The sequence below is a fragment of the Protomyctophum bolini genome (assembly GCF_963924005.1).
Source record: "Protomyctophum bolini genome assembly, chromosome: 8".
NCBI classification, from domain to species: Eukaryota; Metazoa; Chordata; class Actinopteri; order Myctophiformes; family Myctophidae; genus Protomyctophum; species Protomyctophum bolini.
The window spans coordinates 33,908,536-33,921,014 of NC_137869.1; the positions used below are offsets into that span (position 1 = coordinate 33,908,536).

General features: G+C 40.5%; 1 long non-coding RNA gene across 2 annotated transcripts; it reads left to right on the plus strand.

Annotated features, from left to right (window-relative positions):
- Positions 1-1,026: 1,026 nt before the first annotated feature.
- Positions 1,027-10,852, plus strand: LOC308319874. Of its 2 annotated transcripts, none has more exons than XR_013964492.1 (5): positions 1,027-1,090; positions 7,998-8,111; positions 8,246-8,425; positions 9,020-9,160; positions 9,509-10,852. It is a non-coding gene; the product is annotated as an uncharacterized lncRNA (long non-coding RNA). The 2 variants fall into 2 exon arrangements; XR_013964493.1 differs by lacking the exon at positions 1,027-1,090 and adding an exon at positions 7,679-7,742.
- The last annotated feature ends 1,627 nt before the right edge of the window (positions 10,853-12,479 follow it).

Sequence of the window (12,479 nt, forward strand, 5' to 3'; positions counted from 1 at the left end):
TGGTGTGTCCATGTGTCCGTCCATTAGTCTGCGAGCAGCTCATCTCTGGCACCGTTGGCCCATAGGGGCTATATCTTGCTTGCTATCTGCTATACGTTAAACTTTTTGCCATTTTTTACTATTTAAAAAAACCTTTTAAAATAGTTCAAATAGCCGATCTACAAGCTCAGATGTTTTTTTTTTACCCAATGACAGCGCCACAACAGGCCATTATATGAACTTTCAGGAAGTCCCGATTTCCTTAGTGGCTTCACGAAATATCTGTCTGACTTCCCCATAGAGTATTAAAATGATAGAGACTGAACTGGCGCACTACTCCGCCCCCTCCGCTATTCATGTCAGTGGAAGTTGCTCAGTGGCGTTTTGAAGCACCCGGAAGGCTGCCGGAAGGATTGTCTATTTCAGCATTTTTTCGCTGATTCAGCATTTGGACACCATATTTTGGTGTCCAAATGCGGAAGTGCAACTGGGCTTTAACATTGGGCGCTCGGTTGCACGGGGTTTCCTCGTCAAGAATCCACGGGTCCGCCTGCAGTCCTTCCTCTTACCACTAGGGCCCAGCGCTTCAACATTGGAGTGCATAGCTGGCCCCTTGGACTGCCCCCCTGGTGTGAACGCAGCATAACGTCATTAAGTATGTGGATGATACTGCAGTGATGGACCTTATCGAAAACGAAGACGAGGCGGACTACAGAGCTGAGGTTGGCACACTGACACAGGTGTCAGGAAAACAACCTTGCTCTTAAGCTTGCTCTCAAGCAATATCACCATTACATCACCTAATCAACATGAATTAGACTTTAATATATTAGCGCCCTTCACTTCACACAGGTGTGATTTTTTTATACTCAATAAAGCAAAAGTACCTGGACATTGTACAGCACTGAGTAAATGTACTTAGTTACTTTCCACCACTGTGTGATAACAAACCAGAAAAACAAGGTAATGCCAATCAAAAAAGGCAAAGCTGGGCGTGTTTTGCTCTACCATATAATTGTCCGCTTGCTCTGCTTCCAGACCTGTCACTAATAAGAATCCATTATGCAGTTCATCCTGACTCTCTTTCTGACCTTGGCCCTTTTCTATTCAGGTACAGTAAAATAAGTTGCTCTGGTTTACATACATATATTTAAAGGTTTCATTTAGACATAATGGAAATATTATACTAAATCTGTTTTTTGAGTAAAATCTTTTTAAAATCATTACATTTTGTTTAACCAAAAATGCATTGACTCAATTCTTTATGTTTCATAACTACTTTTGGTTATTTCCATTGCAGTTAAATGTGCAACAACATGCTTATCCTGTAAAGATGAAGAATGCGAAAAAGGGAACCTATCAATTCTCACTTGTCCTTTTAAAAATGCGGCGTGTGTATCTGCCACTGTGACAGGTACGTACGTACTTTTGTTTTGAAACAAAAACACTCAAACCTTGGGGATACTAACCAACACCAATAACTTTGTGTCATGTATTGGTCTATATGTCACAATTCTTCATCCATTTGTATTTTGTTCCCTTCTAGTCTTCAACCAGACCGAATTCCCCAATTTAAGTTTCGATATAAGAACTTGTACACTTGAATGCCCAGCCGCTATGGGCGTTGAGCATGAGGCCTCATGGAACTTGCGGTATTGGCGAGTGTCTGCAACCTTTGAATGCTGTACAGAAGACAACTGCAACAATCAGTTTTTGCCTTTTCCAGGTAGGAGCTCAACTGGATAAACAATGTCCAATCACCTGGTGTTGTTTTAGTTGTTTTGTGTTTTGTGAACACACATGCTTTTAGACAGAGAGACAGAGAGAGAGAGAGAGAGAGAGAGAGAGAGAGAGAGAGAGAGAGAGTGGGGAAGGGGAGAGGGAGAGGGAGAGAGCGAGAGAGGGAGAGAACATTTGATTTAAATTTACAGAAGATTGAGATGGTTTTGGGAAAAGATAGGAAATGTAACAGCTTTTTTGTAATAAATGAACAAAATGCGAAAACGTATTAGTCTTGAAATTTACATATGTAGAATAATATTTGTTATTACATTATCTACCCTTTTTATGAGTAGCTATACAAGATTATTAATAGAAATTGTCAATTGAGAACTAATGTGAGGTTCTTGTTTGCATTGCAGAGCCTAATCCTGAGCCCAATGGACTGCAGTGTCGATCCTGCTCTAACAATTTTGATGATTTTTCTTGTACAAACATGATGCCATGTCAGGGAGTGGAAGATCGATGCTTTTTTCAAACTAGTGAGTTATTTTATAGTCTACTAACCCCTCAAACACCACACCTCCATCACACACACATGCATGCATGCGTGCGCGCACACAAACACACACACACACACACACACACACACACACACACACACACACACACACACACACACACACGCACACACACGCACGCACTCATGCATAACATTCACAAAGAATTGACCACAAGAACCCATAACGTTCCTATTCTAGGGCGAACATTTGGTAAGACTAGCCAATCTACAAGCTCACAACATGGTGACACATTGTGAGCTTGTAGATTGGCTATTTTTGGCCAAGTCCAAAGAAATAAGTCCAAAGTATAATCAATTCAATACTACTATACTGGATGATTCCACTGTAATACATGTAGACTTAGACTATAGGCTAAACCCGTTCAAATGTATTTTCAGCTGTCGCTGCAACTGTATTCCAGCGAGGCTGTGTGTCAACCAACCTGTGCGTCAACTTTGCCTCCTTCTTTGCCAACATATCTGAAGGAACTAATGGAATGTTGGAATGTGAGCCTTTCACTCCGTTTGCAAATAGGCCTGGACTTTCTATAAGCAAAGCTGTGTCTTCCAGTCTCAGTGTGAGCTCTTTGCTATTGAGTCTCATCGCTTTCGCTGTCATTCACTAATAGTGGTGGCTCACATGCACACACTCACACGCTCACATGCACACACTCACACACACACACACACACACACACACACACACACACACACACACACACACACACACACACACACACACACACACACACACACACACACACACACACACACACACACTGTTGCTCTGAGGATTATTTATTCTGCTGATGTTTATAATATGTTTGACATTATTATGCATTTATAAATGTATGATAATCAGAATAAACTGTATATTGTCACATCACCCAATTAGAAGTACGAGTGAATTGTTTTTTTTTGTTATTTTCAAACTCAACATTGCAGTTACAGAGTTAGAAGAGAGAAAGTGAAAATAGAGAAGGCAAACAGAATAGAAATAACAGTAAGGTACAGTCAAATCAATATACAAAGTCCAGTAAACATAAGGTGCATAATCAAAAATCAACAATGGATAGACGGCACCACATAGAAGATAGAAAAGCTTCGTGTGCAGCTGAAAACATATCCATATAAAAAAGCAGCTGGTATATAAAATCACAGTAGCATGTGGTTGGTCAAAATGGCATTGTTGAAGAAATGACAAACAGAGCATTAGTTATGAGATGACGGTTTCATATGCTTGGTTAAAGCAATATATAGCAGCAGGAAATGAGGGACCAATTCTTGTGCATTAGGCTATATAAACTGTAAGTATATAAATAAATTGTAGTATAGGCCTATTATTGCTGCAGCAGAGAGAGCAGACATATAGGAATGCACAGTATATTATATTATCTCTCTATAAAAGCACTGGAAAATGTCTGTCTGAAGCCTATACACTAACTAGAGCAAGACTGCTGCTCGCTTAGGGCCCCAGACAAAAACGCCACGGCGCACGGGCAGCCTCAAGGAACCTAGCGCCGCACAGCCCTCTCCTCCAGCCTTTCCAGCCATAAAAAAAAGTATGTAGCCGTGGAAAAATAGGAAAAGTGATGAAAGTTTGATGATTAAGTTTAAAACAAGTAATACACTGTCTGGATGTCATCTTGAATGAGATTAAAAACGGAGTAGTTCTTTAATCAAAACCAGCTATGGAATCAAACTGGTGAGCTTCATTTTTATTGGCTTTTATTGATGTGTATCAATAAGTTATTAAACAAATATTTTTATGGACTTTTGATATAAAAACACACATAAATGAGAATTTGTCCATTTCTTTGGCATCCATTGTTAGGTATATGACCATATGACCACGGATATGGTCTAAAAGTGTGAAAAACGGATTTAATACAATCAGATATAGGACTTTTATTTTTATTTGGAAGTATGGGGTGTCAAAGGAAAATTGCGACTATAGTTGCCAGTGCCACCCTGCCATCTTGCCACACTAATTAAAGCCCCAGCACCCAGTTTATCTGGCCGCCTTAGTTCGCCTTCTCCTACCAAACCACACCGTTTGCACACATCTCACCATGCACACCACCAACAGCATGCCTGTCCTGACATAACGCACTACTATGCGTCCATGCAACTGTCATATTTACAGTAGGCCTACAATACCCATTTCTATGAAAAACACATTCTTGCGCAACACCACCAGCCTGTTTGCTGTGATGTGAAAATCGTCACCACTTTGCAGCCTGCATCTACACCACAGCACTCTGGACAAGTATATGACTGACTGTTATCACTGTTATGTCCCGGGCAGTGCAACTAATCTCCCCCCACTCCCCACACAAGGGAGGGAGAGAGAGCAGAGAGCTCCTTACTCCTCCTCCTCATGTTTTTACTAACCTTTTCTCAAATTGACCAGCAGCAAACTATAATCCACATAGTGTGTCCTTGATCCAGCCAGCAGCCAGCAGATGAGCCTGTGCATTTCACCCTATAACTTCAAGCATAGGCAATCAAGACCATTCATTAATGACAGCTGTGACTGTGCTGGGGGTGATGATTGCGTGATGATTTTAATGTACAGGATTCTATAGGTCACCACTTTTGGTGTGACACACACGGCATGTAAACTTCTATTAACTTCTGATTACATGTCATTGTCAACACGTGCTGAGTAATGACAAAGAATGACAGATTTTGGAGAAGACTGATAGTTTATCCTTCACTAATTAGGCTGTGGAAGTATTCACACTATACTTTTGGATTTATTGGGGAACGGAGGAGGAGGTGATCAAGCTCATTGGTAGGCTGTCTGAGCACAAAAACAGCATGGTAGTTTTTCACCACCTGTGCAACCTAACATACACACAAACACACACGCACATATTAACTGTATATATGATGACTCCGGGTGTGCCAGTACAGTGACAGTACAGTACAGTAGAAGGTACAGTAGAGGGACGAGGGACCCCCACACGGCGTCGGTAACTCTGTCATTTCTCAACCGTTTCGGACGTGGGCCGGCTCGCAGGAATTGGCTCGGCCCCCTGGGCGCATTCCTCTGGGTCTGGACTCTGAATGATTCGGGGACTCCCCGGGGACCCCCAAATAGTAACTCTCTCATTTCTCTACCGTTTCGGATGTGGGCCGGCTCGCCGGAACCGGGCCAGCACCCTGGCTGTGGTCCTGTCAGGGTCTGGAATTTCCAGGGACCCCCACACGGAGTTGCACCACTGTGATTTTTTCCTCTCGAGGGTGCATGGGAGGCTGAGCCCCTCCAGCAGGGAGAGTGGTTTCACTGACCAGGCTAAGGAGCCCCGCTAAGGTCAGCGGAAAATAACAGGGCATGGGTTGCCAGGTTTCTTTTTATAAGAAAAAAAAAATACAATAATAATAAATAAATGAAATAAAAATAATAAAATATATCGGTATCGGCTGATGAATTAATAAAAAATTGGTGATCAGTATCGGCCCCCAAAAACGTGATCGAAGCACCTCTACCAATAAGGACTCACCACAAGCAACAACATGCCACCAATACCTCACTGTTCATGTTCATACTCAATACCTTTTTGTCATTTCATGTTACTCACTACATTACACCTTCTCTTATATCCAAAAATAAAATAGCCTATGACAAAATATGCAGTGTGTTGTCCACAGATACAAATCTGAAATCTCCATATTTGCCCAAATTGTACTGAGCGGCAGTTGCCTGTCGCCAGTGTGTGAGGGCCGTGCAATGACCCGAACTCTAGATGTGAGGGCCGCACAGCGGCCCGAATGTCTAGTTAACTTAATGGCAAGATGGGCACGGTCTGCATAAGGTCTATAGAGTGTAAAAATGTGTACGTCACCAAGAGGTGAGGTGTCTGAAAAGCTAGCGGCGCCATGTTTGAGCTCGTTCTTGGCGACAATATAGTGAACCAACACCAGGTTGGATAGAAAGAACGGCAGGCTCGACATACCTTACATTACATGGACATGGACATGGAAACACAGCTGTGCTTAGATACTTTGAACGTTTTGTCTCTGCGCCGTACTAGCCTAGATCCAAGCCATCCTACGTCTCTTTGTAAACTCAATCTGGGTTCCTTGATGCCGTCTCCATGCTAGAAAAGCTGAAAAATCTAATTCTGTTTTCTGGCTCATTCCCTCGACATGACCTGATGTGGCACTGAGCAAGTCTGCACCATGGTGAGATGTCAGTAAAAAAAAAGAACGTATAGGCCTACTATCAAACAGGATAGACGTTGCTTAATGTAAACAAACCACAATCCCAGAAGTATGGCGGCCGCTACCAATGACACATATGTTGACACCCCCTCAAGCATATTTTGGTACTCCCTATACACGCACCTCCTAATGTTGGAAAGAACTGCTGTTTCTGACGGGCTTTTTTGATCCGACAGTCAGGACATCTCGGAGTTCAGAATAGTCCGAAAAATCGGAAGTTCATCACCTCCCTTTTTGAAGAAAAGTCTGGATGTCAGAATGAGCATGTATTGCGCTTATAATGTTCTACTACACTGTTATAATCTGATCGCCCATGGCTGTGTACTTGTACGTTGATGTACTTGATATGTATTGTGTACTGCCTGAACTGTAACATACTTTATAGTTAGGCTACGAGAGACATCTCAGACAGCAAGGTCAGCCTTGCTGCAGTTAGCGGTTATTATGTCTCAAGTGTTGTTGTCAAGTTTGGGAGTTCAGTGCCTTGCTCTAGGACACAGTGGCCCCTTTTCCACCAGTTGGGAACCGGTTCAGTTCAGAACCAGTTTGTAGTCCATGAGCCAGAGCTCCAAAATTGGAACGTTAATTATGAATTGAGTGGGAAAAACCATACATATATTAAATTGTTTATAGGATCAATATAAGCAAATTAATATACGATAACCCTTCCACAGGAGTAGCTTTTTCATATTCATCACACATTTTGTAATTTTCACCTACAGTAGGCTGGCTCATGGACTAAAAACTGGTTCTGAACTGAACCGGTTCCCAACCAGTGGAAAAGGGGTCAGTGGTGTTGGGGGAGGGCCCCTCCTCCCGGAGCTAAGGGTAACTGCTGGCCATTCACTTCCTCATCCAGATCTTTCCTGCTGGTCTGGGGATCGAACCGGGAACCCGGTGTTTCACTAACCTTTAGGCCAATGCTGCCTAAAGCTGTCAAATAATTGTAGTGGAAAATGTAAGAGGGAATGTCAGTAGACGTATATGTTTTTTTCCCTTTAATTTTATATACTCAATGAAGAAAAAGTACTTGAAAATTGTACAGTACAGTAAATGTACTTAGTTACTTTCCACCACTGTGTGATAACAAACCAGAAAAACAAGGTAATGCCAATCAAAAAAGGCAAAGCTGGGCGTGTTTTGCTCTACCATATAATTGTCCGCTTGCTCTGCTTCCAGACCTGTCACTAATAAGAATCCATTATGCAGTTCATCCTGACTCTCTTTCTGTCCCTGGCCCTTTTCTATTCAGGTACAGTAAAATAAGTTGCTCTGGTTTACATACATATATTTAAAGGTTTCATTTAGACATCATTTGTATTCATGTCACATTCATGTAAATGTTTTTTTTGTTATCAATTGTTTTTTATACACATTCATGTAAATGTTATACTAAATCTTGTTTTTTATATGAGATAATGTTTTTAATATAAAAACACTATCTTTTGTTTAACCTAAAATACATTGTCTACAGTTTATGTCATTAAAACTGTTATTTCCATTGCAGCTGAATGTGCATTAACATGCTTATCCTGTCGAGACAAAGAATGTGATGAAGGGGACATAAAAATCCTCACTTGTCCATTTCGCGAAGCGGTGTGTGTATCCGCCACTGTGACAAGTACGTACAAAAATATTCAAATCTTGGGGAAACTGTTGTGGGATACTAACCAACCAACACCACTAACTTTCTTACATGTATTTGTCACCATACTGTCACAATTCTTCATTCATTTGTATTTCATTCCCTTCTAGCATTCAACGAGACCGAATCCCCCAATAGATCTTTCGATATAAGAACTTGTACACAGGCCTGCCCAGCCCGTAATAACATTCGGGATGAGGCCTCGTGGAACCAGCGGCATCATCGAGTATCTGCAGCCTTTGAATGCTGTCAAGAAGACAACTGCAACAACCACTCTTTGCCTTTTCCAGGTAGGAGCTCAACTGGATAAACACTGTCCAATCACTAGGTATTGTTTTAGTTGTTCTGTGTTTATAGAACACACATGTATTTGATTAGATAAATGAGAGAGAGAGAGAGAGAGAGAGAGAGAGAGAGAGAGAGAGAGAGAGAGAGAGAGAGAGAGAGAGAGAGAGAGAGAGAGAGAGAGAGAGAGAGAGAGAGAGAGAGAGTTTTGGAAAAGGACAGGAAATGTAACATCTTAATTGATGAGTATTGAGTCAAGCAGAAAAACAGAGGGGTTGTGTAGATATTATTAATGTAATACCATAATGAGACCAAAAGGTAATAATGAAGTAGGTCTATATGTCTCTTAAAATGTACAGATGTAGAATTCATAGTGTTTACATCACTGATTGAATAGCTGATTTAATGTAACAGGTCTAAGAATAACATTATGCACAACATTTCCTTTTTTACATTATAGCCTACATTTGTATTACTTCTTAGTTGTTTTTACCTTTATTATTTGTTATTACATTATCTACCTTTTATCTATATCTTTACATTTATATGAGTTGCTATAGAAATTGAGAACTAATGTGAGGTTCTTGTTTGCATTGCAGAGCCCGATAACAAGCCCAATGGTAAATTGTGTCGTTCCTGCAATGACCGAGATATGCCAGGAGAAAGCCCAAATGATGATTTTAAATGTCTATCCATGTTTCCATGTCAGGGAGTGGAAGATCGATGCTTTTTTCAAACTTGTGAGTTATTTTATCTGGACATTGTCCACTAATCCCTCAAACACCCCCACCTCCATCACATAATGCATGCGCACACGCACACACACACACACACACACGCACGCACGCACGCACACACACACACACACACACACACACACACACACACACACACACACACACACACAGTCACACACACACACACACACACACACACACACACACACACACACACACACACCAACATATAAAATACATCATCATATCATGACCTTCAATTCAATACTATACTGGATGATTCCACTGTTGTAAGACACTACATATCTAAACCCTGGACATCACTTTTTTTTCCCCTTCCAAAACCTACAGCGGTTGCCAAGATTTTTACTATATTCCAGCGAGGCTGTGTTTCAACCAACCTGTGCTTCAACTTCACCTCCTTCTTTGGCAACATAACTGAAGGAACTACTGGCCATATGGGATGCAGGCCCTTTCTTCCAATTGATCCTCCAAGATTTCCTCAGATAATCAACGTGAACCACGCTGTGTCTTTTAGTCTCAGTGTGAGCTCTCTGCTGCTGAGTCTCATCGCCTTCGCTGTCATGGATCACTAACAGTGGTGGATCAGAATGTGCACGCAAGCACGCACGCACGCACGCACCCACACACACACACACACACACACACACGCACACACACACACACACACACACACACACACACACACACACACACACACACACACACACTTTGTGTTTATTTTCTGCTGATGTTTATAATAATATGCTTGACATTATTATGCATTTCAGAATTAGAATCAACTGTATACGAGTGAATTGTTTTTTTTGTGTGCAGGCTCTCAACATTGCAGTTACAGGAAGAGTTAGAAGAGAGAAAGTGAAAATAGAGAATGCAAACTTAATAGAAAAATAACAATAAGGTACAGTCAAATCAATATACAAACCAGTGAGTAAACATAAGGTGCATCATTAAAAATCAGCATGGCTGGATGGCACCACAGACGGTAGAAATGCTTCTTGCATGTGCAGCTGAAAACATATCCATCATATTAAACAAATCAGCGGCCTGGTATATAATACCACAGTAGCCAAAGTGACATTGTTGAAGAAATGACAAACATGCAGAGCATCAGTTATGAATTGCATATGATTCATATGATATCATTGTGCATGGTTTAAGTGGAATATGGTTAAAGCAATATGAAGCAGCGGGAAATGAGTCACCATGTATTGTGCATTATATAAACTGTAAGTATATAAATAAATTATAGTATTATTGCTGCAGCAGAGGGAGCAGACATAATGCATGTATAGATTTTATATTATAGTAGTAATTATTGATTCACAATAATTAATAAGTAGGCCTAATAAATAATGAATTGGTAATTGTTATTTTCACCGGGATTTCTGATTTCATCTTTTTTGTGGTTTTTACTGTGACAGGCAATGTGATGTGTTCCATGCACAAATATATGTTTGTATTTATACAATACTTCTATACTTGATAGAGAGATAGAGAGAGAGATAGAGAGAGAGAGAGAGAGAGAGAGAGTTTTGTGTAGAATGTGAAATAAGACATGATGTGATGAAGTGAGGTCCTTCCTCCTGAACATAACTCTTATAGGGAGTCGTTTATTTGTATATTTATTTTATAAATAATAATAAAAGGGTCTGTGTATTCAGATATTTTTATTTGAAATTGTATGTTAATCATTCTTAACATACACCTCCACTAAGCCTTGTTTTTCTTTACAGTACAAGCTCAAAAAGTTTCAAAAATGACAACAAAAAAGTTTATTAAATGTATTTCATAAGGCTTTTTTGTATGTTACAATAATGTGTCCTTATATTATATTTTAGTCTGACTTTGATTGTTTAAATATTGCATGATTGTGTTTTTGAATATTACGGTAACCTAATATAAACCTTCATAAGAAGAATGAATCATTCTTAATGATTAATAGTGACTAACAAATATATAAACATGAACAATTATTTATTACTAAGCTAACTTTAGGAAGAACAAAGGGCTGGTGATATACCCCAGATAACCTCACATCCATGGGGAGGAGGTAGAAATAGTAGGACAACACAGAGGCTGTCAAGTGTTACTCAATAGCAACAGAGAGAGCAGGCTGTAATCCTTGTGCGTAATAGGCGGTAGCCAACATTCTGTATATACTGTGGAGGTAGCATCAATGTCTGGGACATGGAGCTGCACAAGCTCAATAATATAAAGAATGTCTGTTGTTGGCCTAGAGCTGGGTGGGCTGGCAGGATGAGGGACAAACTCAACTCCATCTTGGAAAACCAGTCCCATGCCGAGTGCGAGTGAGTCCATGTGTTTGATGTGTGTGAGTTTGTTTGTGGTTGTTGTTGTTTAGTGTATGTTGTTGAGTATTGTTTTTTATATAGTCTTGATTCGAGCTGCAACATGCTAATCTTCCCTCAGGGATTAATAATAACCACCTCCTCATCTCTGTTCTTTGTGAACTCTGGTTTTGGACTTTAATATTGTGAAGAATAAAAACCTCACGTGTATTCCGAAACTCTATTCGGTATTACATTAATACTTCCCCAAGTTCCCCTAGGTGGAGGCTAGGCCGGGGAGTAAAATAAGTCTACAATAAGTTCTAATATCTGCAATAAAATAAAACTCCCCCCTGTCAGGTGCAAAGGAGCAACTTGGACACTCAGGCATGAAGGAAGCATGAGTTCAAGTCCGTTGCTCTCCCCTTGTCCCCCATATATGGGGACTAGGTTGGTGGAGGGTGTGTAGAGCCCAGGATCACATTAGATGATTGACACAGGGGCGAAAAATGGGTTACAAAATCCTGGGATAAAAAAAAGAAATATTTGCAATAAAGAAACTGTTGAAATAGATTACGTTTCAGTCAATAGTAATAAGGTTTTCAATAAAATAACTACAGTATGTTGCACTGTTTTCAGACTAAAGAGACTAAAGTATAACATCTCAACTTCCATTGCCCATATATGGAGTTGTCAGGTATGCCAAATAAATCTAGGTCAGTCTATGACATCATATTGAACTCATCAGGTTACTCCATTATGGAATTTGAGTTTAGTCCTTACCCATTCCGATATATGCGATGTAATAGATCACATTGATTTGGAGGGCTGATGCGGATTTCACCCAACACCTGCTGGCACACTCAATGAATACCAAACAAGGTGCCCCTTTACCAACTCTCCCCGGGCGTACAGCCGGCGGAAGTGCGCAGCCTGGTATTTCTAAAGTAACCCAAGTAAATTATGCTTGCCTTAAATGGTTAAACCTAACCTTATTCCTAATCTTAACC